Raw genomic sequence first — 25,658 nt, forward strand, 5'->3', positions numbered from 1 at the left:
CCATGCCCAGCCCAGATGACTGATATTTCAATGTCTTGTAATCTATTAAGCTTTACGTAAATATTATTGTTTAGCTTTGGAAATCGATCAAGGAATTGACAATGGTACCCAGAGCCCAGCAGTGGAACTAGAGGTTGTGTTGTTGGTGGTGCTTTATTCACTTGGCCGCATTCAGTGGGTAGGTGTGCAGCATGAGGCATCGTGTGGGTACTAGCGGAGACCCGACATGCTGCACATCTGAGAGGCCAAGAGAAACTGAGGTAACCATCATTCCCCCAGGAGCAACCCCGCTGTTGGAGTGAGGAAGAGGTCAGTCTCTTATGATTAGGTAGAGATCCAATTCCTCAACACTTTGAACTAGCACAAAGTCCCCAGTGCTGAATGAGATGGGTGACATCGTAAGTTTTGTCTCCTCCTTTGTTTAGGCTCTGACCAGAGTTACACATGGTGAGTGCATTTTTTAAATTCATTTCCCAAGTTTGGGATTTTGTTAAGCTTTATGGTTTAGTGGATACAGTTAACAATTATTTTCCAAACACCATTACATCTTAAGTTTTTTTCATATTTTTCAATGTAAATGTTCATATGTTCATCTTACTCTCATAGTTTACTTCTGATCTTTTTTTTTTTTTTTTTTTTTTTTTGAGATGGAGTCTCGCTCTGTCACCTAGTCTGGAGTGCAGTGGCATGATATCGGCTCACTGCAACCTCCACCTCCCGGGTTCAAACAATTCTCCTGCCTCAGCCTCCCCAGTAGCTGGGATTACAGGTGCCCACCACCACACCCAGCTAAATTTTGTATTTTTAGTAGAGATGGGGTTTCACCATGTTGGTCAAGCTGGTCTTGAACTCCTGGCCTCAGGTGATCCACCCTCCTCGGCCTCCCAAAGCGCTGGGAATATAGGCATGAGCCAATGCACCTGGCCTACTTCTGATCTTGATGTTAACAGTAGGGGATGCAATTTGTAGAGGAAGTGTGTTTCTGACAGGTGAGAGAACACTTCATGTAGGGTGAACAGTAAACTGTCCCAGACAGGGATGTGCTATGTGGACGAGCACTGGGAAGCCTGTGTTTTCTCAGAGCTCCTGAAGACACCCTGCTCCACATTAAACCAGAATCATCACGTCTCATCACAAAAAGAACATTAGTGTTATGGGATATATTTTCTGTTTCATATTAAAAATTCCCAACCCCCAGCATTCTGACCCTGTCAAGCCCATGGGCTGCTACTAATTTGCATGGTTGTGTGATTTGTGTGATTCTGCTCCATCTGCTTTGAATTTCTTGGCTTCTTTGTCCAAGACGTTAATAACTCTAGTCATTTCTTGTGAGGATTTAAGGATGTTATTGATTGATTTTGGATTACAAAGAAACAAAAAGACAGTAGGCAATGTTCTAATTGGGTCTTCTTATTGTGCACTGTAGCCTGAATCCCCCAGGGTAATTAATATGAAGTGCAAAAAGTTGAATGTTCCAGTCTAAAAGGCAGTGGGAGAAATTACATAGCATGGAAATAATAAAATGAACTCTTATTAATGAGAACGAGGCTCTTGCAGTGGCAAGTTCTGCTGGTCACCCGATGGGGATGGGAGCCTTTCAAGCTTCTTTTTGGGTAATACTCACAGTTTCCAACGTCTGTGTACTTTTCAAAATGAGCTTGTTCTTCCTTCTGACACTCATCTCAAAGCTCCATGGTGACGCAGAGGTCTGTTGAAGGTCACAGGGTCCTCGCTTGCATTGGCATACGGTCCTGTAGCATCACTTGTTAGCCCACTGCTGCTTGAAGGAACTAAGAGTATTCAGGGATACACAGCTGAAAATAGGGTTAATTCTTTCCTTTTGACTCTCCCCTCAAGATGTCCTTGCTTTGGTCTGAAAACCTCTCCTGACAACTTTTGCCCAAAGCAAACCATCTGCCTTTTCTGAACTCTGAGTGAATATATTAGCATCTTCCCTTCTGAGCCCTCGTACTGCCATGTTTGTTTGTTTGTTTCCAAGAAACTGTGTCTTGCTCTGTCACCCAGGCTGGCATGTAGTGGCATGATCATGCTCACCGCAGCCTCAAACTCCTGGGCTCACGTGATCCTCCTGCCTCGGCCTCCCAAAATGCTGGGATTACAAGTGTGAACCACCACGCCCAGCTGTAATGCCACATTTCAATCTTCCCTCCCGGTGAAGACGACCGTTTCTTTGAGGACAGATGCTGTGTTCTTTACTTCTCTATGTCTCCCTTAGTCCTAACATGTGGCTTCCAAGTAATGCAGCGTATGCTCAACCAAGAGGGATGGTCAGCAAACAGCCCATGAGGAAAAGTAGCATTTGTTCCTAGGAAAACCGAATTATTTGCTTTAGTAATGAATCCAAGTCCAACATAGTTACGTGCAAGGAAACATTTCATCCAGAATACTAATGACATCGGCATGGAGAGAGAAGAGTCTAAAATAAAGATCTTTTTAAAGTACTTAAAGGAGGCCAGAGAATATCATCACATAAAGTATAATATAGGACCCTACCCCTACCAAGCACGGAGATCCCTTGCCTTCATCGTTCAAGGTCAGATTGGAGATTTCAGAGAACCCTAGGTTGCAAGAAACGTGTTTGGAGTTTTGGGGAACAGATAAAACAGTAAGCAGTAGGAAAAAAAAAATCACCAGGTTTTTTTTTTTTTCAGATGGAATTTCGCTCTTGTCGCCGAGGCTGGAGTGCAATGGTGCGATCTCAGCTTACTGCAATCTTTGCCTCCCCAGTTCAAGCGATTCTCCTGCTTCAGCCTCTCGAGTAGCTGAGATTACAGGCACATGCTACCACACCCGGCAAATTTTTGTATTTTTAGTAGAGACAGGGTTTCACCATGTCAGCCAGGCTGGTCTCTAACTCCTGACGTCAGGTGATCCACCCACCTCAGCCTCCCAAAGTGCTGGGGATTACAGGCGTGAGCCACCGTGCCTGGCCAGATTTTTAACTCAGGAAAAATTTATATTCTCCTCACTCATCTTTGAATTATACTAACACCATTAAATGAAGGAGTGGAATTGCTATAAAACTTACTACTAATCCTGATTCTGCATTCACTCATCATTTGTTTTCTCATTTATTCACTCATTCTATAAACAAATTGGACACTCCCTCAAGATCAGTGCTGTATCTGATTCCTTTTGAAATGTCCTCTTTCCTCTTTCCCCCAAGCCTCGCCCACAGCAGGTACTGAGTAGATGTTTACTGAACAGGGTTGGTGGTGGACATGCCACTTCTTTGAAATATTTTTTTCTTTGGCCGGGCACGATGGCTCATGCCTGTAAATCCCAGCACTTTGGGAGGCTGAGGTGGGCGGACCACGAGGTCGGGAGATTGAGACCATCCTGGCTAACACAGTGAAACCCCGTCTCTACTAAAAATACAAAAAATTAGCCAGGCATGGTGGTGGGTGCCTGTAGTCCCAGCTACTCGGGAGGCTGCGGCAGCAGAATCGCTTGAACCCAGGAGGCGGAGGTTGCAGTGGGCCGAGATTGTGCCACTGCACTCCAGCCTGGGCAACAGAGCAGGCCTCCATCTCAAAAAAAAAAAAAGAAAGAAATATATTGTTTCTCCCCTCCACCACCGCTTTTCAAAATAAATAGTGTCAAATGATGCTTATTCCCTTGGAAATATGGGGGAAAATGCCTGCAAGTCATAGATTAGGTTTAGAAACTGGGGCAGTTTATTGATTTCAAAAAGAAGTTTAGATCATGTCTGAAATAGAAACTTTTAGACATTGTGAATAAGTGGGATTGTCTGAGACTCGAGGGTTAAACATAAAGTTCTTGGCATAAATATAATGTATTGTTTTATTGTACTTAAAGCCCCTTGTTTTTTGAAGACAAGCATCTCATGTCCCATGACTCAGGAAATGACTGGGATTCTAAAAGCAAGAGAACATGGCGCCCTGATACTGGTTTAGTGGTTAGTGGAAAGATGCATTTCTCTAGGGTAGAAGAGAGACAGATGATGGCATAAGCCGGGGATATGAACTCTAGGGACCTGGAATTCTTCAAATGTGACCTGCAGGCACTGGAGGGGCTGTCCTTCCCTATCTTATGGACAAGATCTCTTGGCTTGGGGGACACTGTCTCCAAGGTGCTAGTAGTCAAGACCTCAACAATGACTCACTTGGACTCGGAAACCAACCTAACTTACTCAGGGTGCCTGCGGCGGTGGGGCTTTTGCAGACCAAAGCCAAGTTTTGCCAATGGCAGCAAGTGCTTTATAAGCTGAATGGGCAACTTACAGGAACGAAAGCTGAGTGACCTTTTATTTACGGGCTGAGTCCTTGGCTTGAAACCTGCCAGTTGAACAGTCTAACTTGGTGTCATATGGAGCGTCCGAATCACAGCCTCCTGAGTCTTCCTCTGAGAAGGTGGCTGGAAGAAGTTCACATTTCTCAGCATTGAAAACACCTTCTGCTCTTTACCTCTGTTGAAGATGGCCTTACGAAAGGCTACGCGAGTCAGCCGTGAGTAGGAGAGTAGTTTCCAGGAGCACTTGAGCATGGGGGAACCGAAGGACTTTAGTTGCAGAAGATAAGCGAATTCCCCGAGTGTCAGGTTGGTGGCGTGTTAGAGAGGCCACTTTCCTCAGAGAGGTTACAGATGGGTGTCTCTGGAAATCTTTTTTTTTTTTTTTTTTTTTTTTTTTGAGACTGAGCCTCACTCTGTCATCTAGGCTGGAGTGCAGTGGCGTGATCTCGGTTCACTGCAACCTTTACCTCCCAGGTTCAAGCAATTCTCCTGCCTCAGCCTCCCGAGTAGCTGGGACTACAGGCACACACCACCATGCCTGGCTAGTTTTTGTACTTTTAGTAGAGACAGGGTTTCACCATGTTGGCCAGGCTGTTCTTGAACTCCTGACCTCAAGTGATCTGCCCGCCTTGGCCTCCCAAACTGCTGGGATTACAGGCATGACCATCGTGCCCCGTCAACAATTTTTTTTTTTAATAGAAAACTTTATTATGGGGTTTCTTTAAGGGCCGCACTTTCTTGAAGTGGCATTGGGTGAAAATAGGCAACTGTCTTATGTTTTCCTTATTTGGGGGGTTAGAAGAAAAGAAGGTCACTCTGATAAAAAGACCTATGATTAAAGAAGGATTTGTTTTCAGGCTCTAAGCCTTGTTACTGTAACTATGGGAGGGAGCAGGCACTAACCTGGCCAACATATGTTTGGGCCTTGGCTCTGCACAGACAGAAACTATCCCCGTGGACACAGTTTGCCCTCCTAGCTGCCAGCCGGACTCATGAGTCCCAGAGCTTTGAGGTTGCAGCTAAATCTAAAATCCTGGCTGGGAGCAGTGGCTCATGCCTGTAATCCCAGCACTTCGGGAGGCTGAGGCAGGCAGATCATTTGAGGTGAGAAGTTTGAGACCAGTCTGGCCAACATGGTGAAAACCATCTCTACTAAAAATACAAAAATTAGCCGGGTGTGGTGGCATGTGCCTGTAATCCCAGCTACTCAGGAGGCTGAGGCAGGAGAATCGCTTGAACCTGGGAGGCAGAGGTTGCAGTGAGCTGAGATTGCACCACTGCCCTCCAGCCTGGGCGACAGAGCCAGACTCTGTCTCGAAAAACATAAAAAAAGAAAAAAAAGAAAAAAAGAAAAAAATCTAAAATCCCTCCATTACTGACAGTCAATCCGAGAGTCCACTACCCATTGCCCGAGGGCCAGCCTTCCCTTTACACGCCATGACAGTGTCTCACAGAAATTGTTGAAGCAAGGCCTGCTCTCTAGCCCTAATCAAGGAGGACTGTTGCCCCAGGCGCTACCGTCACAAATGTGCTTGTGGCTTCTGGGCTTCCTCACCAGGGACCTTAAATCTCACCAACTCATGGGGGCATCCACTGCCATCTACCACCTCATGTAGTTAATAGGGAGGCTGGGGGGCTTTGAGAGTAGAAAGAAAATGGCTGCCGATGGATGTGCTGACCTCCCATCTTCGTTCAACTTTATCACAGGACTGCGTTCCACCCTTGCTCTGACTAAATCAATCCGCAGCAGCTGATGCCCTTCTTTCGTGAGGCGTTGACCAGGCTGGACTCCTGTGATCACAGGTGTGGCATCCACTCCACAAGTCACACGGAGGCACTGGGACACACGTAGGGGCTGCCTGGGTTCAGCTCTCAGTCCATCTCATGTCCATTCTGAAGGGGTCAAAATGTTCCTCATGAAGAGAAAAGCCAAAAAATTCCTTCTTTATTTACCAAAGCTCTAATTCTTTTCTTTCTTTTTTTTTTTTTTCTTTTTTTTTTGAGATGGAGTTTCACTCTTGTTGCCCAGACTAGAGTGCAGTTGCGCGATCTCAGCTCACTGCAACCTTCACCTCCGGGTTCAAGCAATTCTTCTGCCTCAGCCTCCCAAGTAGCTGGGATTACAGGCATGCGCCACAGAGCTCTAATTCTTAATGCCACCCCTGGATTCAGATCTAGGGCTTGGGACTTTAGGCTTATTTGGAAGAATCCCTCTCCATTGCTATACACTTTTGCTGGTTTCTATAATCCAAGCTCTGAAAGGCACTCAAAGGTCTTGTTTGCACATCTGGCCATCTGTGGGGAAATTCCTCCCATAAAGGTCTGGAGAAATAGCTTTGTTGCTAACAACTTGTGTTGTTAAGCTAGAGAGTGTACATTCTGCATTTTACTCCAGTACCTAGATACGAGATTCTTTTAGGGAGTTGCTGATTTTCTGAGGGTGTCTGTGGAAGGGCTCAAGGAGAGCCTTTAGAATGATGAGTTTGAGGCTTGCTGATCTCCTGATGTTGGAATCTAACGAGTGGACTTGTAGGCTTTTAGAGGAACTATGTAGATGGATAGTTATAGAAATCCTTGGCTAGGAGTACCAAGAAGAAACATATATGTACGCAGTCACATACTGAAAAGGGAATATAAGATGGAGAATTTCAGCTGCACATTTCTGTAGATTAACATGTTTATATGGCAGAAGATTGCACCATTCTAGGTAAAAGAAAATTGTTTGTCTCTAAATCTATCTGGGTTAATGGGCTACATTCTTCAGTCCTGACTTTGGACCTAAATTCTGTTGTCATTAGTCCACAATGAAATGAGTCAAGTAAAAAAGAATGCCAGTGGAAGATTGGTAGATGATCTTCCTTAGAAGGAAGTTCCTTTTATTCTGAGATGGTACCCTTTCTACTTTTTTTGTGATTAAAACATCCTTACTTTTATGAACTGATGGTGGTAATTGATCATGGGGATTTCAGATGCAGATTTTTGCTGGAGAAAATTAAACATTAAATCCACACAATCCACCCCCGCCTACCCCATAGACCCCTGTTTTTCAAAGGATATTGGTCCATAAAATCCAAATATCTGGGACTAGCTGACCTACTTACTTTCTTGGAAGCCATTAGGCAATGACACTCTCCTGTCCCAGAAGAACAGGCTACAACCCTACTCTGCAGGCTTTTCCACTATTTTCCTCTTGCTTCTGACGGGGAGTGGTAACCTTTTCCTAGCGTGTGCCTTCTCTGCGTGGTGCCTCTTCTACTCCTTGCAAGAGAACAAATTTGCCTCTTCCTCCTCTGGGCTGCCCAAGCACCTTGTTTGTACTTTGCTTAGCACTTGCCATAATAAAAGACAATTATTTGAATGAGCCTTTTTTCTCACTAAGCTGTGAGGTTTCTGACAGCTTATCTTTTTATTTTTTATTTTTTGTCATTACTAACCACAATGCCTGGTAAATATATATTTGCTGAATGAATAAGCAACCTAAATCTCAGGTGGCAGTTAAAGGCTATTGTCTCATTTGTCTCTTCCAGTAGCAATAAACAGCTAATCTAATATATAATTTTTATTTTTATTTATTTTTTTTGAGATGGAGTCTCGCTCTGTTACCCAGGCTGGAGTGCAGTTGCGCAGTCTTGGCTCACTGCAACCTCCGCCTCCTGTGTTCAAGCGATTCTTCTGCCACAGCCGAGTAGCTGGGATTACAGGTGTGCGCCACCACACCCAGCTAATTTTTGTATTTTTGGCAGAGATGGGGTTTCACCGTATTGGCCAGGCTGGTCTCGAACTCCTGACCTCAGGCGATCCATCTGCCTTGGCCTCCCAAAGTGCTGGGATTACAGGCATGAACCCACTGCACCTGGCCTCTAATATATAATTTATGATGCCTGAATACTACGATAGAGTTCTTCTTTGGCTATCTCTTCTCCTGACATCATAATGCTAGGAAACACACTGAGCCAGAAATCTGAAAACTGGGCTTTAGTTCCAAGCCACTTACTGTTTGGAGACTCAGTGTCCAAAGGAAAGGAATTAAGAGCAGGTTGTCACCATCTTCAACATGCTAGAGAAGAGAGGCTAGGAGAGATTGCTCCTCAGAGGTGAGATGCTGACTATTCTCCAAGGAGTTTTGTTAAGTCATTTTGAACTTTGCTTGGCTTTTTTTTTTTTTGAGATGGAGTTTCACTCTTGTCACCCAGGCTGGAGTGCAGTGGCACAATCTCGGCTCACTGCAACCTCTGCCTCCCAGGTTCAAGCAATTCTCCTGCCTCAGCCTCCCTAGTAGCTGGGATTACAGGCGTGTACCACCACACCCAGCTAATTTTTTTGTATTATTAGTAGAGACGGGGTTTCACCATGTTGGCCAGGCTGGTCTTGAACTCCTGACCTCAAGTGATCCGCCCACCTTGGCCTCCCAAAGTGCTGGGATTACAGGTGTGAGTCAGTGTGCCCGGCCTTCTTGTTTGGCTTTTGGTAACCTATTTATTCATTCATTCTTCCAAAAAGTTTTATTGCCAAATAGCACCATTCACTTGCATCCCTCAAAAAGATCCACGCAGGTTTTGGAGTCAGGCATCTCTAAGTATGATGTTGGCATGAGTCTTGGCTCTGTCTTCCAGGAGCCATGTAATACGGGGCAAGTTCCCATTTTAGGTTTCAATTTTTCTCACCAGCCGAAAGCGTATAATAATCCTTCTGTCACAGTTATTGAGAAATGAGAACATGTATATAATGTATCTAGCCAGTGTTCAGTACATGGTCACTTCCCTTAATGCAGAACCCAGCCAACTTAAACATGATAAACTCATTCATGGCCAGGTACAGTGGTGCATGCCTGTAACCCTAGCACTTTGGGAAGCTGAGGCTGGCAGATGGCTTGAGCCCAGGAGTTCGAGACCACCCTGGGCAACATGGTGAAACACTGTCTCTACAAAAAATACAAAAATTAGCTGGGTGTGGTGGCACATGCCTGTGGTCCCAGCTCCTCAGGAGGCTGAAATGGGTGAATCACTTGAGCCTGGCAAGGCTGCAATGAGCCATGATCACACGACTGCACTCCATCCTGGGTGACAGAGCAAGGCGAGACCCTGTCTCAAAACAAACTATGTTATTGGAGACTTAGAAGTCTTCACTTTCCCATCCCCGGCCCCACCTTCATGTCTACGTTGTAAAAGAGGCTGCAGCAAGAGGGCAATACCAATATCTATTCCAGGGGAAGAGTTTGGTAATGATGGACTTTCAGGAATAAAGGTTTGGGGGAAAAGCTGAGATTTCATCACTTACAAGTGAGCCGCTGTAGAAGCCAGTCAAATGTATTGCGTGGTAAGCGAGCTTTGACTTTACTAAATCAGAAGGGGATGGGGAACATGTGTGGGTGTTGGAGTGATTAGAGATTCAGTGTGTTTGTGTCCTGCTGCTTTGATTCCCTTATTAAAGAGAATGAAAATAAACCCAGCAGCTGCTGGTTAACTCTTTCTGGGTATAGGCCTACAATCAGCAGAAATGCTCCAAGTCATCAAGCATTCCTGACATCCTGGGTGGAATTATCTAATCTAAGGCTTTTGCAAGGGAGGAATTTGAGTCCCCACCTAGCCTTTTCTCCTAGAGTTCTGGAAGAGATTATCACACGGTCTCAAAAACTAGAGCTCTAACCTGTTTTTGGTTTATGTGTTTGTTCATTTGTTAGTTCATTCATTTGCCTAGATCAAAAGAGCATTCTCGAGGCCAGGGGCTGTGGGTCGCGCCTGTAATCCCAGCACTTTGGGAGGCTGAGGCAGGCAGATCACTTGAGGCCAGGAGTTCGAGACCGCCTGGCCAACATGGTGAAAGCCCGTCTCCACTAAAATTACAAAAATTAGCCAGGCATGGTGGCGGGCACCTATAATCCTAGCTACTTGGGAGGCTGAGGCAGGAGAATTGCTTGAACCCAGGAGGCAGAGGCTGCAGTGAGCCGAGGTCATACCACTGCACTCCAGCCTGGGCGACAGAGTGAGACTGTCTCAAAAAAAAAAAAAAAAAAAGCATTCTGAATCATGGATTTAAGATAATCATGATAAACAACATGGTCTAGCTTCCAGGTTCTCACAGCAGAAGAAAGATAAGGCCAACAGTTAGAAGACAGAGGTAAATGCAGTTTAGGAAAGGCATTTAGGAGGAGGAGAAAGAGCAAGTCCCAGAGTGTGCTGGTGGTTGGAGAGATGATGGGGCCACCATTGTTGTGCACGCTTATTACAAGCCAGGCATTGTGCTGCCTTCTGCACATATTATCTCTGTATCATCACAACCACCCTCCAAGGCAGGTCCAGTCTCATCCCATTTCTTGAAAAGAAGGCTCAGGGACATTAAGGACCAGACATGATCTCCCCCACCTGGAAAGTGGCAGAGCCAGAAGTCAAACGTTCATCCATCCATCTGGTCGTGGTATCCTCAATCTCTGCCTCCAGAAGCGTGTGATCTTGCTAAATCATAGCTATTGCCGATCTAGCCAAAAATGGACAAATAAAGGCACGAAAGTAGAAGTGGTATAGGGGGTGGAAGCTGCCCCATAAGGGCCTGCTGGGGAGAACTGGGGAGGGGGACGGGGCATGTAGAATTGGTAGGCAATGGGAACACAGAAAGCCCATGCCGCATACCACTTCCCTAGAGCTTTTGACTCTCATTCCATAAGGAGAGGAACCCCAGGTGGGTAGGCTTTGTCCTCGGGGCAGGGTGGTGGGGGTGGAGATGGTGGAGCAGCCATGGGAACATAAAGGCATATATCCTGGATTTTCAGGGATAATCATAATTTTCAAATCATCCCTTTTCATTGACAGGCCATAAAGGAAACATTGGTCTTGACTCTTGTTTCAGAAAATAAGGTCCCAGCAAAGTCAATGGGTTAGGAAGTGTGGGAGCCCTGTTCTCTGACGACTGTTGGAAACGAGATTCATGGAAGGAAGCCTGGGCTCTCCTGACTTTGTGCTTCAGTGTCCAGGCAGAATCTCCTCAGTTAATTCTCCAGAAGAGAGCCCCCACCCTTCCTCTTTATACACTCTGGCAAGGGAGCTCCTAATCTTGCAGTCCCAGGCTCCCAAAATCTCCGTAGCACACATTTTTGGGGGTCCCCCATCTCCTGTCCAAACCTTGGAATTCGTAATCATTTTAGTGCTTAGGGAAAGAGAGGAGAGGTAATCAGACCCTATTCAAAATGCATCTCTTTCCTTCCATTTTTCTTTCGTCAGTCTCCAGCCACGTGGGTCCCATCACAAGTCATCAATAACAAGATGGTCACCCCTGAGTCCAAGGGAGGCTCACAAGACTCAGGCAGAGTGAAGCTGAGCACAGGGCAGGATGTGATAAGCAGGCCTGAACGGAGCCGAGGAAGGCCGGGCACTGGCAGCCTTTAAGTGCCTTGCAAGGACATGTGCCAGGAGTGCGTGTATGCCTTTCAGGCTCCTGAGCATGCCCCCGGGCACTTCAGCCTGGCCTTGGCCTCATTACTACCTCATGCTGTGTAACGGACACAGGTGCATGTGGAAAAAGAATCAAGGTTTTCTGATAGAACCAATTTCCTTTACTGGAGTTTGCAAATAACCTGCTGTCCTTGGGCCTTTGTGTTTCCATCTCTAAAATGGGAATACTAATCCTGCCTTCAATGTCCCACTGACCACATACACCCCTCACAAAGATACTGTGAGGAAGAGTGAGTAATAGCAAAGAATCTTAAGGCTAAAAGAACCCCAGGGTTCATTTTCTTCTATCCCTCTACTTCCAGCCAAGTTCTCTACACAATAATACCCACACCAAACAAAGGAATGTGCCGGGCATAAAGACCATCTAGAAAGGACAGCCCGCAGCTTCCCCTTGGTTTGAAGCCAAGTTGGAAGTTGTCATGCCAGCTGCATTTTTTTTTTTTTTTTACTGCATTGCTGTTCATCATCAAGTAATTCAGGGCACTGGGGGGGAAAAACTTCTCTGAAAATGAGGGAGTGATTTGCAGCATCTGTTATTTCCTTTTTAATTGAATCTGTTCTTCTCAGATACCAGGAGCAAGTGCCAAAGTCAGCAGTAGAATTCAGCTGTGTACATTTTGAACGAGCTGGAAGATAAGTTTATGAGCACTATACGGATGCAGATTGTACAGAAACCAGATGGCCAGATTGTCCTCAAAGTCCTCTGGAGGGCGGTAGCTGACATGAAGCTCCAGCATGAGGAGGTGGGAGGTCTGCTGACTTTCCTAAGGAGCTGCTTGGGTAGATACACACCCAGGGTGGACTTGGATGCTTCCTTGGTGGGGGACGCACGTCACACGAGAGGGGCTTTCTCAGCAGCCCAAATGGACCCAGGGGCTCTCATGCTTGCTTCCATCCTGGCCCTGAGTAATAGGCATAAACCAGGGTCCTGTTGGTGCTCGCTCTTTTTCCCTCACATTCTGCATCCTGTTGAGCACCAGGAGGGTCACCAAGGGAAGCTAGGGAATTTCTACACCAGAAAGTACCCAACAGCCCTGACTAGCTGGGAGGCAAGAGGAGAACTCCATGGGTTTCACAGGTACCTTTCTACCTGTGGTGTTGCACAAACAAAAGCAAACGCCCTGAAGTATATAGAACTCCACTACCAAGTGCAGCTTCTTAACAGCAGTTACATTTGCAGGAGAAGAGGGGATTTTGCTCCTGGATGAATGAGGAATAGTGGTACAGGGATGTACATCTCTGAGCTGAGCCCCAGGAAGCTGACTGGACATTCATCTTTCTTCTCTGGGTGTTTTTTTTTTTTTTTTGAGATGGATCTTGCTCTGTCGCCCAGGCTGGAGTGCAGTGGTGCGATCTCGGCTCACTGCAAGCTCCGCCTCCTGGGTTCACGCCATTCTCCTGCCTCAGCCTCCCGAGTAGCTGGGACTACAGGCACCTGCCACCACGCCCAGCTAATTTTTTGTATTTTTAGTAGAGACGGGGTTTCACCATGTTAGCCAGGATGGTCTTGATCTCCTGACCTTGTGATCTGCCCGCTTTGGCCTCCCAAAGTACTGGGATTACAGGCGTGAGCCACCGCACCCGGCCCAGTGTTCCTCATTTTCACACAGAGGAGTTGAGGCTCACATGGGATGAAGCTCTTTTTAGGGCACACAGGAGGTGCACTGTAGATCCCAAGAATAGCCACACGACGAAGAGAGGCTTTGGTTTGGGAAGTAAAAAGCCATGTGGTCAGCTGACTCTGCGGCATCAGACGAATGCACGTGAAATCATGGATCTCACCCACCTGAGGAAGGTGGGAAGTCACATCAACTGTGATAATAGATCTGTAGATGCAAAAGGCCTTGGAAGGAATATCCTATGGAAATAGAAGATATATTATAGCTTTAGCCTCTTAGGAGTGTATGTGATTTGTCCAAAAAGATAAGCTTTATGTTAGCAATTATAAAGAAACTATAGGCATGTTGCATTTTTCTGAGAGCCATGGCCAAATTCTTGGTAAGAGTTTTTTTGAAAATCATAGTATTTTATTTTGGGGGCCCTAAAGTTTATTTATCTCAGCCACTCCCAAATCTGGCCACATGTCAGTCATCTCCAGCCTGGGCGACAAAGCGACATTCCATCTCAAAAAAAAAAAAAAAAAGAATGTTCAGGGTTATTCCTGAAAATTCTGATCCAGTAGGTCTTGGGGAACATGGGAATCTGTATTTTTACTGAACTCCACCAGTAACTCAGATATGCAGCTGGCTTTGTGACCTCATCCAGTGCAGCCTTCCATCAGATGTTTATATCCAGGTTAGAAACCACCTCTGGATAACTTAAGCAGGAAACGAGTTTAGGTGGCTCACAGAACTGATCAGGGGCATGGATAATCAGACTCTGGAAACAGGCAGGAGTCAAGGACACTGCTGCAGACACTTGCCATGACCCCTCCACTCTTGGTCACCTTAGGTTCCAAAGCCTTTAATGGGAGTAGTTGATTGCCTTCGTCTAAGTCATATGCTAGGCATCATCTGTCAGGAAGCTGAAAGACAGAACATCTGCCCCATCAGCTTCTTTAGCGGGGCTCCCCCTTCGCTCATATTGGGATTCCCCTAAATAAGAAGAGTGCTTAGATACTGGACAGCCAAAACAACAATTGCTGTCTACAGTGTTGCCACAGTCATCAAGACTGTGCTTGAACTCCTCCATTCTTGGGGAGCTCACCATGTTACAAGGCCATCCAATTCTCTCTAAATCAGCCTTCCTGAAATTGCTCCCTATTGGCCCTTAGGGTCAAGCCTTTCCCAAAATCTCATATTTAGGGGACACTGAAGAAGGACACCTTCTGAACTTCCTCTTCTGCTTTTACTTTAAAACCTGAAGCAAGTGAGAGGCAGACCTCTTTTTCCAGGTATTTGGCCCAGAGGCAGCGGGGTAAAATGGAGAGAGTGAAGGATTGAACTCAGTCCTGGCTCTGACTCCTGGTTCTGCTGCTTCACGGTTGTGTGACTTTGGACAGATTGCTTCACAACTTGTGACCCTCAGTTTCCTCATCAGTAAAACTGAAGATACTGATGGTGAGAATTAAGCCTGAAATGTGCTTCCTCTTTCCATCTTCACACAGAGTGAAGCAATGTCAGCTGATGATGGGAAGGCAGGGTAGGATGGTGTTGAAGAAGAGAGGTGTCTGGCAAGCCTGTGTCTGAGCCCGGGATGCACTCATTATCTGCATAACCTTGTACAAAGTATTTACCTTCTCCTTTGCTCATCTGTAAAGTGAGTGCAATTATAGTACCTATGTCATAGAGTTGTTCTGAAGACTAAATGAAATAAATTTTTTGTTGTTGTTCTTGTTGTTTTTTGAAATGGAGTCTCGCTCTGTCGCCCGGGCTGGAGTGCAGTGGCGTGATCTCGGCTCACTGCAAGCTCCGCCTCCCGGGTTCACGCCATTCTCCTGCCTCAGCCTCCCGCGTAGCTGGGACTACAGGCGCCCACTACCACACCCGGCTAATTTTTTGTATTTTTAGTAGAGACGGGGTTTCACCGTGTTAGCCAGGATGGTCTCGATCTCCTGACCTCGTGATCCGCCCGCCTCGGCCTCCCAAAGTGCTGGGATTACAGGCATGAGCCACTGCGCCCAGCCGAGATAAATGTTAAATGCTGACACAGTGCTTAGCATTTAAATAACACTTAAGATGTCATGTCTTATTATTGATTGGCGGTTGAGGTGGGACTTCATGGTCTGGACAGACCTTGTATTGCTGCCATCAAAAGTTGCCTCCTTCAAAACAGTTGTAGCGCTGCTGTCAGTGTCTGTTAAGAATGAGGTGGTGCATATGCTACGGGAGAGACAATCCAGAAAGCTTCTGAATCAATAGAACCTCTGAGGCTGTTGTAGCTTCGGCATAGCTATCATCTTTTAGGGCCATTTACCCGATGTGTCACCAAAGAGACACAGCAGAAACTGCTGGAGAAACACGAATCCGAAAGCCCAATAATGACGGCTCCTCTCCTCTTTCTATTCTCTCCACCCATCTGTTCCCCTACTTCCTTCAAAGCACACATAGACACACACCCCTTTTTTCTCTCTCAAAACAGGGGATAATTAAAAAACCGAAATCCAAACATCCAGCAGAAGTTTATGCTTGAGTCTCAGAACACAACATATGGCTTTCCAGCCATTGCCAGGTTCTGTAACCACAAAGAGAGAGGTCTCCAGCCTCCACCGTGGTCCCCTGGCTTAGCCACTATTTGCTGACAGAGGCAGCACTCCCCTGCCAAGGACTAGAGGGTCATGGTGTTCAACCCCTTGAATTGTAGTCAAAATTACATTTTCCTGTCATTTGAAAATGCTCCAGAAACAGAGGAGATTCAAGTGCTTCCTTTCTTTGTCCCTGTTTCAGCTTTCTCTTTCCAGTATTGGATTAGAGGCAGCAGGGACTGTGGAGAGAGGACGAGGAGGTGGAATTTCCTGATCGTGATGCAGTGTCCCTCTGTGGGGGCAGAAAAACTGCACGGTAGTAGCAGCAAGCTGGGGCTGGTGAGAACTGCGAGAGGAAGGGGGATCTCAGCTGCAGAGGAGAGCTCTGAGACAGGGTCTCACTCTGTTGCCCAGACTGGAGTGCAGTGGCTCAATCCATGACTCACTGCGGCCCCAGCCTCCTGAGCTCATGTGGTCCTTCTGCCTCAACCTCCCAGCTTGCTGGGACTACAGGCATGTAGCACAATGCCCAGCTAATTTTTTTGTATTTTTAGTAGAGACGGTGTTTTGCCATGTTGCCCAGGCTGGGTTATTTTTTATTTCTATTGCCCAAGTCACATGGAGGAATTGTGTGAGATTGTAGTAGGGAGGATGATTCTACCTTATCCCTCCCTCCACAAAACACACACATGTGCCGTGAGTTAGCTTTTCATCTCTGCCCCTCTAATATCCCTTGTGTGGCCTCTTGCATGGGGAATCGCTGTCCACCCAGAGGCTTGGGACATCAGGATGTCCTTTCACCTCCTGAGGCAAGGTTGCCTGTGGGAGACCTTGCTCAGAGCTTTCAGTCTGCCCCGCTCTGTAAGGAGGTTTGGGTTGCAGACATGTCCTTTCTCCACCTGAAGGCAGGTAACGCAACCACAGTGTCACCCAGTTCTGTAAAATTCCTGTCTAAGGAGTCCAGTTCAGTTTTCTGAATCTTGAACAGCAGACCAGGCTAAAGAGGGGAGCCCCAGAAAGCTTTGCTGGAAGGAAGAGAAAGACAAAAGCCTTGCCTTTTCTCTCGGTAGAAGCTGTCGGTCATGGCTCTTCTAGCCTCACAATTTGGAGATGTTAGATGGAATCAGGATGATTATAGCCTCATCTCCCCTTCTCCCGTCCTGTCTAAGTAGTCACACAGATTGATGCCTTAATTTCCCATAGCACAGCCGAGGCCAAGGTGTAACAAACAGAACAAGACTTTACTAGCAGCTCAGGATCAGGACTACGCTTAGGACCAGCCCATTCTCAGGGGGTTCCCTCAAAGCTACCACTGTATGACAGAGATCCCTGTCCTCTAGCCCCCAGAAAAGTCCTCAAGTTTTGCCAGACTCCCGGGAGTACTAGCATAAGAAAGCAAGGCCCAGAGACATGGAGATTCTCTCTTCTTCTCCCACCTAAGGCCTTCCTTCCAAATCCTCATTGCCTGTCCTAAGAACCACCACTTCCTGGAATAACCGATATTGGAAGGGCCAGGTTCCCTCTCTGCCCCTGAGGAAGTGATGCTACCCCACAGTCCGAGGAGATAATCACATCAGAATATAGCAGACCTGCAGTAGTGTGAGAGATTTCCTGGCAGTAAGAAGGGGTAGGGAGGAGGATGTCCTTGTCACACCCAGGCTGCCTGGATCCTGTGGCCTCCACCACATGCATTAGGCATGGCTCTGGCCACAGATCAGTAGAGGGAGAAGCACTGCACACAGCACGGATGCTTGTAAATGTCAATTGCCCTCAGTGGCTATAATTAGTTTCTCTGGTACCCTGTGTTCAGCAAAGTGGGGAAACAGCCCCTTAGAAAGTGTGTATTTTCCACCGCTGTACCTCGTGATATCACCACAGGTGCCTTCTGGCTGACCCCAAGTTTCTCGTTGTTCTCCAGGAACTGCTGTGACTGTTGGTGGCAGTTCTACAACTCTGAGAAGTCACAGGGGGCCTGGTCAACCACCAGCAAATGACTTCCTGTTCCCTTCCCCTACTGTCCCCCACCCCCCATGACACTAGGCCAGTCCTTGCCTGGTGAGAATAAATTCAACTGTACGTGGATTTCTCACCCAAGTTTCTTTCTTTCTTTTTTTTTTTTTCAGACAAGTCTCACTCTGTCACCAGTCTCACTCTGTCACCCAGACTGGAGTGCAGTGGCACCATCTTGGCTCACCGTAACCTTCACCTCCTGGGTTCAAGAAATTTTCCTGCCTTAGTCTCCCAAGTAGCTGGGATTACAGGCACCCGCTACCAAGTCTGGCTAATTTTTGTATTTTTAGTAGTAGAGACGGGGTTTCACCATGTTGGCCAGGCAGGCCTCGAGCTCCTAACCTCAAGTGATCCTCCCGCCTCGGCCTCCCAAAGTGCTGGGATTACAGGTGTGAGCCACCATGCCCGGCCTCATCCAAGTTTTAAACACATCCAAGAAAGTGGATGCATACCTACCTAGTCTAATGTTTAAAATACATTTCGGATGAAGCATTTCTTGTTCTAAAACTACCTAACCTAGAGCCCTGGCGCCTCAGATTCCTTGCAAGTCACTAAGTCAGTGCACGGCATTGGGTACTAGTGTTATATTATTGGGCAGACTTGTGAAAGGATGTGGAGTCTCAGACTCCAGGTTTGAATCTGCCATCTCCAGCCGTGTGACCTTGGGCAAGTTATTTAAGCTTTGAGCACTGGCTTCTTGATCCATCAAATGGGATATTTAGGGGGGGAAATTGGATAGTAGGGATTGTGTGAGGATTAAGTATGATGACATATGTAAAAGCAAATTAACACTGCACCCAGCAGGTCCTCAATTGTAGTACTTTTTATATTCATAGTATGGAATAAAGAAAAGTCTTTTTGATTGGAGCCCAAAAAAAGGGATATTAGAGGGTCAGAAATGAAAAGCTAACTCGTAGTGCATGTGTGTGTTTTGTGGCGGGAGGGATAAGGTAGAATCATCCTCTTCTTACTCCAATCTGACACAATTCCTCCACCTGACTTGGGCAACAGAAATAAAGAATAACCCAGCCTGGGCAACATGGTGAAACACCGTCTCACCTAAAAATACAAAAAAATTAGCTGGGCATTTTGCTACATGCCTGTAGTCCCAGAAACCTGGGAGGTTGAGGCAGGAGGACCACCAGAGCTCAGGAGGCTGGGGCTGCCGTGAGCCATGATTGATCCACTGCACTCCAGCCTGGGCGACAGATTGAGACCGTCTCTCAAAAATAAATAAAAAACACTTACTGAGTATTACCATGTGCTAGCTGCTGTTCGAACAATCTAAGCATGATTACGTTAGATTGGTGATGGGTATTCTTACACTGCCAATTTACAGATGGATTAACTAACACGCTGAGGTTAAAAGTAACTTGTCTAAGACCACGCGGCTAATATTTGGGAGTGCCCGGAAGTCAATTCCCTTCTCTAAGCTTCAATTTCCTCATCAGATGATTGGTTTAGATACCCATGTCCACCAGTGCTCAAAATTTTACATCTGTGCTAAATTTAACCAGGAAATTTGGGAGTTATGTTAGTGATGTTTGCAATGGAAAAGAAATGGTTTAGGAAACTTAACATGGCTTGAAACTCTTTAAAAGTCTTTCTTACCATTTTTCTTGTCCCTTTCTTTTATTACTCTCTCCTTGTCTTTTCCCCTTCGTCCTCCTTAAAATAAGTCTCTGAGAGGGAAAAACCTGTGGTTCACATCATGAGTTCATCAGAACCAGGCATCTATGTATCCCATCACATAGGTCAAGGAGCCTCCCAGCAAAGGTAGTAATAATCAGCCTTAGTAGCTGGAAAGATCATTTCATCTGTTTCTCTTCTTGCAAAACCTGAAGTGTTAAATCAGATTCTTGAACAGTAACACTTCCCAAACAAGTTGTCTCTACTGGCTGTTTCCACTTCCTATCCTCCTCTTTTCTCTTAAACTTATTTCATTCAGGCTTCTGTCACACTGCCCCCCAAAGCTGCTGTCATCAAGGTCACTAATGGCCACAGTAGTGCCATATATTGTGAGCAATTCCATCCTCCATCAGCAGCATTGGATGCAGGCGATCAGTCCTCTCTCGATGCTTCCTTAAAGACCCTTGGCTTCTAGGAGTTTCTTCTCTCTTAGTCCTCCTACTGCGGTGCCTGCTTCTGCTCCAACTCCTTGGCTGGCTTCCTCATCTCCTCACCTGTAAATATTGGAGGGCCCTCAGCTGAAAACCATGGACCCCTTCTCTCCTTTGTCTAAACTCACCCCCATAGTAGTCTCCAAACTCCTGGCTTTATGTACTATCCATATGCTGACAACTACTGCACTTACTTCCCCCACCCAGTCCTCTCTCCCATTTTCCAGACTCCGTACTCAGCATCTCCTATGGATGTCAAATAGGCATCTCCCACAGTCTTGTCATCTCCAAGCAGGATAACTCTTTCTTCCAGATGTTCATTCTAATGCCTTGGAGTCACCCTTAGCGCCTCACTTTTTCCATCCAGTCCATCAGTGAATCTGTCAGCTTCGCCGCTTCCACAGATCCAAATCCCTGGCATTCTCTCTTGCTTGTATTATTGCAATTGCCTCCAACCTGGTCTCCCTGTTTTGGCTTTTGCTTTCTTGTAGTCTCTTCTCATCAGAATAGTTGGAGATCCTTTCAAAGTGTAAGGCAGATGGAATCACTCCACTGCTCAAAATGCCCCAACGTTCTCTGTATCACAAAGTTAAATCTAAAGCCTTCCTGTCTCTAGGGTGTTCCCTTGCTACCTCTCTGAATCTATTTCCTAGCATGTACCTCCTTGCCCATTCAGCTGAAGCCACATGGTCTATTCTTTGTTCCTTGAATACGCTACACACGCCACTGCCTGGGGCCTTTGTGCTTGCTCTTCCAGGAAGGCTCTTCACACAGCTATCCACAGAGCTCTCCCTCCCTGACTCATTCATTACCTTTATCTAATCTTTCCATGCAAAATAGGAATCCCTTCCCACCCTTCCCTGCCTTATTTTTTCCAAAACGCTTACTATAACTGTCCTCTCCCCTAGAATATAAACTGCATGAGGTCAAAAATCTTTGTATTTTTTTTTTCTCTGCTATATCCCCAAGGCTAGAAAAATGTCTGACACATAGTAGATGTTAAAAGAATGAATGACTCGGCCAGGCGCGGTGGCTCACGCCTGTAATCCCAGCACTTTGGGAGGCCGAGGTGGGCAGATCACAAGGTCAGGAGATGGAGACCATCCTGGCTCACACGGTGAAACCCCGTCTCTACCAAAAATACAAAAAATTAGCCAGGCGTGGTGGCGTGTGCCTGTAGTCCCAGCTACTCTGGAGGCTGAGTCAGAAGAATCGCTTGAACCCGGTGGTGGAGGTTTGCAGTGAGCCAAGATCGCGCCACTGCACTCCAGTCTGGGCAACAGAGCAAGACTGTGTCTCAAAAAAAAAAAAAAAAAAAAAAAAAAGAATGAATGACTCTAGGTCAGTTTCTACAACAGATGCTGACTGACCAGCCAAGCTCTTTATGGAATTCTGTTCACTTAGAGTAAGCAAATCTTCCACAGCACTACGGGGGGGTGGGAGTGGGAATGTGGTGGCTGGGAGGACCACTAAATCTTTTTTGCTCTGAATTGCTTTCCCATATGATGATATTTACCACACCAGGATTTCAGCTCTAGCTCAAAGCTTGCTTAAGGATATTTGTCAGAGTGAGCTTGCCTGAGAGTTCAGTAATTCTCAAGATGGTTTCCCTGAAAGAATCCTTGTTCAAACACCATCCCTTTAAAAGTCCTTAATCCAGACTGCCTGTTCTGCAGACATTCTCAGATGCATTATTTAAAGTTATTTCCAGTGGTGCGTGGGTGGGAGGTGGGAGCTACATTTGTTACTTAGTGGTTTCCAAAAGCCTTCCAGGATCTTTCCTTTTTACCCTAGTGAGGTTGCTCACTTTTAACCCTTCTTTTCCAGGTCTCCTAACATAACTTCTTAGGCTAAGCAGCTCATCGGCAAATCTGTTAATGCATTTCACTGCTATTGGGTGAAATTTAGAAACATGCTACTCTGTTCTTTGGGGATGCCTCTTAGCAGAGACAGGCTTCTTTTTCTTAAGGAGTCAAAGAATGACATTCATAGAAGACACTGTTTATTGGATGAACCAGTTACACGGACTTTTTGATTCTTGTATAATGCATTAGTCATCATACTTTTGAAGAATAAAGACATCACATGGTATTTGCCCTCTCCCAGGGCCCTGCAACCTTTTGCATCTGTTATTTTGTTTGAAGCTCACAAAGCTTCCTGCAGTAGACAAGTTGTATCACATTTTACAGATGAAGACAGAGGCACAGGGAGGGTAGTGACCAGCTGAAGGCTGCCCTTGGTGGATGGCCCAGTGGGACCTAGAGCTCCGCCCTCATGCTCTCTTGCTTCCTCGCCTTGCAAGACTTTGACTTAAACATTCTGCCTCTCCTAATTACTGATAGGTGTCCTGGTTCTCTCCTGCACTCCAGGAACCCAAGTACAGGTCTCAAACACTTGAAGATTGTCTTTTGCTGCACGGGTCCATTTCTAACTTGCAACATCTTTTTTCTGGTTCTTCTGCTTCTGCCAGATACTGAGAGAGACGGGAAATGTCTGTGTGTCTCTGGATATTTTGAGACTTTTCTTTGTCTAGGAGAGTGCTCAGTGGCAGAAGGAACCATCTAGATATCCAAGGAGAAAACTACTCTTCCTGAGTTCTTTGGTCTCTAAGCTCCAGCTTGGTAGAGAATTGGGCTTCTTTTCTGAATATCCATAGTGAAGTCACATTCCTTAGGAATTCTTCACATGGAAGTCTGACAGCTCTAGGGGGTTACCCTTTAAGCATAATATTCAGATCTGGTGTTTCTTTTTTTTTTTTTCGAGATGGAGTCTCGCTCTGTCCCCCTGGCTGGAGTGCAGTGGCATGATCTCGGCTTACTGCAAGCTCTGCCTCCCATGTTCATGCCATCCTCCTGCCTCAGACTCCCGAGTAGCTGGGACTGCAGGTGCCCACAACCATGCCTGGCTAATTTTTTGTATTTTTAGTAGAGGCGGGGTTTCACCATGTTAGCCAGGATGGTCTCAATCTCCTGATCTCTTGATCCGCCCGCCTCGGCCTCCCAAAGTGCTGGGATTACAGGCGTGAGCCACCGCGCCCGGCCCAGACCTGGTATTTCTTTCACCATGGGGCTATAATACTGCCAGCCTTTGCACAGAGCTTTAGAGTTGTGGTTATGCTTCAGAAGCTCCCAGAAAGTTTCTGAAAATCCAGATTCCTGGGCTCCTCCTGGCGATTTTAATTCAGTAGGCTTAAGAGGATCGGAAATCTGTACTTTAAAAAAAAATCCTTTGGCAATTCTGACAATTAACCAGGTTTGGAAACCACTGTTTAGATTACAAAGCCCTTTTGTATATAACATTTCATTTGTTCATCACAATGCATGAGGAAGCCGTTAACCTCCTTTGCAGATGTGACTCAAATATGGTAAATAACCTAAGTCCTTAAGTTAGTGAATAGTAGAGCCAAGTCTCCAGGCTAAAGCCTTTGTCTCCAAACCTGATTTCATTTCCACTGTGATCTCCTTTGGAGACACATTCTCCCATGTATCCGTTTTCCCAGAGGTGTTGGTTTCTTCTCATATTCTGCTTTGCTCACCAGCAAAAGGCCAAATTCATCTGTTCTTCCCTGCGAGCAGCTCTAAGCAGATTTGGAGAAGGTGGTGGAAAGGCAGGCCCCAGGCAAGTGTCTCAAAGTATCCATCCTTGTCAGTTATCTGGGCCCATCAGACAACAGTGGCAGGCAGGCCCAAGGGATGTTTCAGCCCAGTTCCAAGAAAGAGTCCCGAAGAGCACTGGGTAGAAACCACGGGCCGATGGCTTAGAGAGTTAGTGGTAAACCTTTCCTGTTTCCATGTGCATTGTGTTTTGGAGCTAGATCATCATGAAGAAACCTCAAAAATCTCAAGTTTCATTGTAATAGGAAGGAGGCAGGGTGGCCCTGGGGGTGGCTATGGGAAACTTTGAGTGGATTTTCTGGTGCTTCTGGGTGAGGCTATGTCAGCATGTAGAAGTAACTTGAGAGCAGGGCTCTTTTGTCCTAGCTGGTTCTGTGTCATTGGGAGCTCCCGGAGTTTAAATGCTTATGTGGACTTTGGTGGGTGGTCCCCTCATCCCAGATACCCAGTGTGGCAGCTATTCTTGGGATTTTAGAAATTGGAACCTGGAGGACCTTTGCCTTAGGAATGGGAGTTTGATTTCTGGTTATTTCGTTCATTCATCTATTGATAGATATTATTACACAGAGTTAAGAGCCTAAGCTCTGGAGGCAGACTTCCTGGATTCCATATCTGGCTTTCCACTTACTAGCTTTGTAATTGTCACTGTGCCTCGGTGTACTCATCGGTAAGATCATGATGACACTGGTACCTACTTCTTCAGGTTTTGGCGAGGAGCAGATGAATTATTATGTGTGGAGTGCTTAGAATCGGGGCAGGCACGAAGAAGTTGCGGCATAAGTGCTAGCTTCACTGTTGTTTGACAAACATCATGTTCTGGGTCCACCACTGTGGCATAGAGGGCATAGAGGCAACCACCAGGGGCCCACCTTGCAGGAGTTCACAGTTTACTGGGAGACAGGCATGAAAACAGACCACTGCCACGTAAAGTTGCTGTTGACATGGGAAATGCTGTAATAGAGGAACAATCAGAGGACTGTGGGGACACAGAGGAGCGGCCAGCTGTGTGCCATGGATGGGCTGGGCCAGGCCTGAACTGGCTTCTTAGAGGAGGTAGTAGCATTTGATCTTAAAATGTCATTAGCAATTCACCAGATGGGGGAAAGGGGAACGGCATTCCAGAGAGAGGCAACAGCACACACAGGGCCACAGAGGCATGACAACTCCAGCATGTGCAGGAAATGACAGAAAGTGGGGAATGTGCTGCATGAAAAGGAAGTGGGAGGTGAAGTGGAGAGTCCAGTGAGCGGCATCCTAAGATCCTGAGAATCATAAGCCCCATGCCAAGGGATGAGGACTTTGCCTGGAGGAAAGGCACTTGGGACTCACTGGGAGTGTTCGAAGAACAGGCTCAAATTTGTATGTTATTTTATTTATTTATTTATTTATTTTTGAGACAGAGTCTTGCTCTTTCCCCCAGGCTGGAGTGCAGTAGCACGATCTCAGCTCACTGCAACCTCCCACCACCCCCTAACCCCCACCCCCCGGTTCAATCGATTCTCCTGCCTCAGCCTCCCGAGTAGCCAGGATTACAGGCACCCGTCACCATGCCCAGCTAATTTTTGTAATTTTACTAGAGAGAGGGTTTCACCATGTTGGCCAGGCTGTTCTCGAATTCCTGACCTCAGGTGATCCATCCACCTCGGCCTCCCAAAGTGCTGGGATTACAGGTGTGAGCCATCGTGCCCGGCCTCAAATTTGGATTTTAATAAAATCACTCTAGTTGCTGTGATGAGCATAGCACCATAAACAGAAAAAAAAAAGAAAAGAAAAGAAACAAACTCAATGACTTGAGCACCTCGCCCTTGTTAAATGTGAGTGTAAGGTATCTACCATTTCAGAGAGGGCCCAACCTTAACCGTGGTCAGGAGGCAAGGGTTTGGAAAATGTGGTGCTGATTCGGCCCACGACATTCAGGGTACCCTGGAGAAGAGCCCTTCCGGTGTCTGGTCTCCCCATCGTTCTGTAGGTGCAGTAGCGATATCATACTCCCTCTCCATAGCTCATCTTT

The 25,658-nt window shown here is 46.4% G+C and overlaps 1 protein-coding gene and 1 long non-coding RNA gene across 7 annotated transcripts in view; both read left to right on the plus strand.

The window, feature by feature from the left end:
- The window catches only part of UBASH3B (ubiquitin associated and SH3 domain containing B), a 158,339-nt gene that overhangs the window by 44,028 nt on the left and 88,653 nt on the right, over positions 1 to 25,658 (plus strand). The window lies entirely within an intron of this gene.
- LOC134807390 (uncharacterized) lies at positions 4,752 to 25,428 on the plus strand. The gene is made up of 2 exons (XR_010147698.1): positions 4,752 to 12,463; positions 14,827 to 25,428. It is a non-coding gene; the product is annotated as an uncharacterized LOC134807390 (long non-coding RNA).

The sequence above is a fragment of the Pan troglodytes genome, chromosome 9, assembly GCF_028858775.2.
Source record: "Pan troglodytes isolate AG18354 chromosome 9, NHGRI_mPanTro3-v2.0_pri, whole genome shotgun sequence".
Lineage (NCBI taxonomy): Eukaryota > Metazoa > Chordata > Mammalia > Primates > Hominidae > Pan > Pan troglodytes.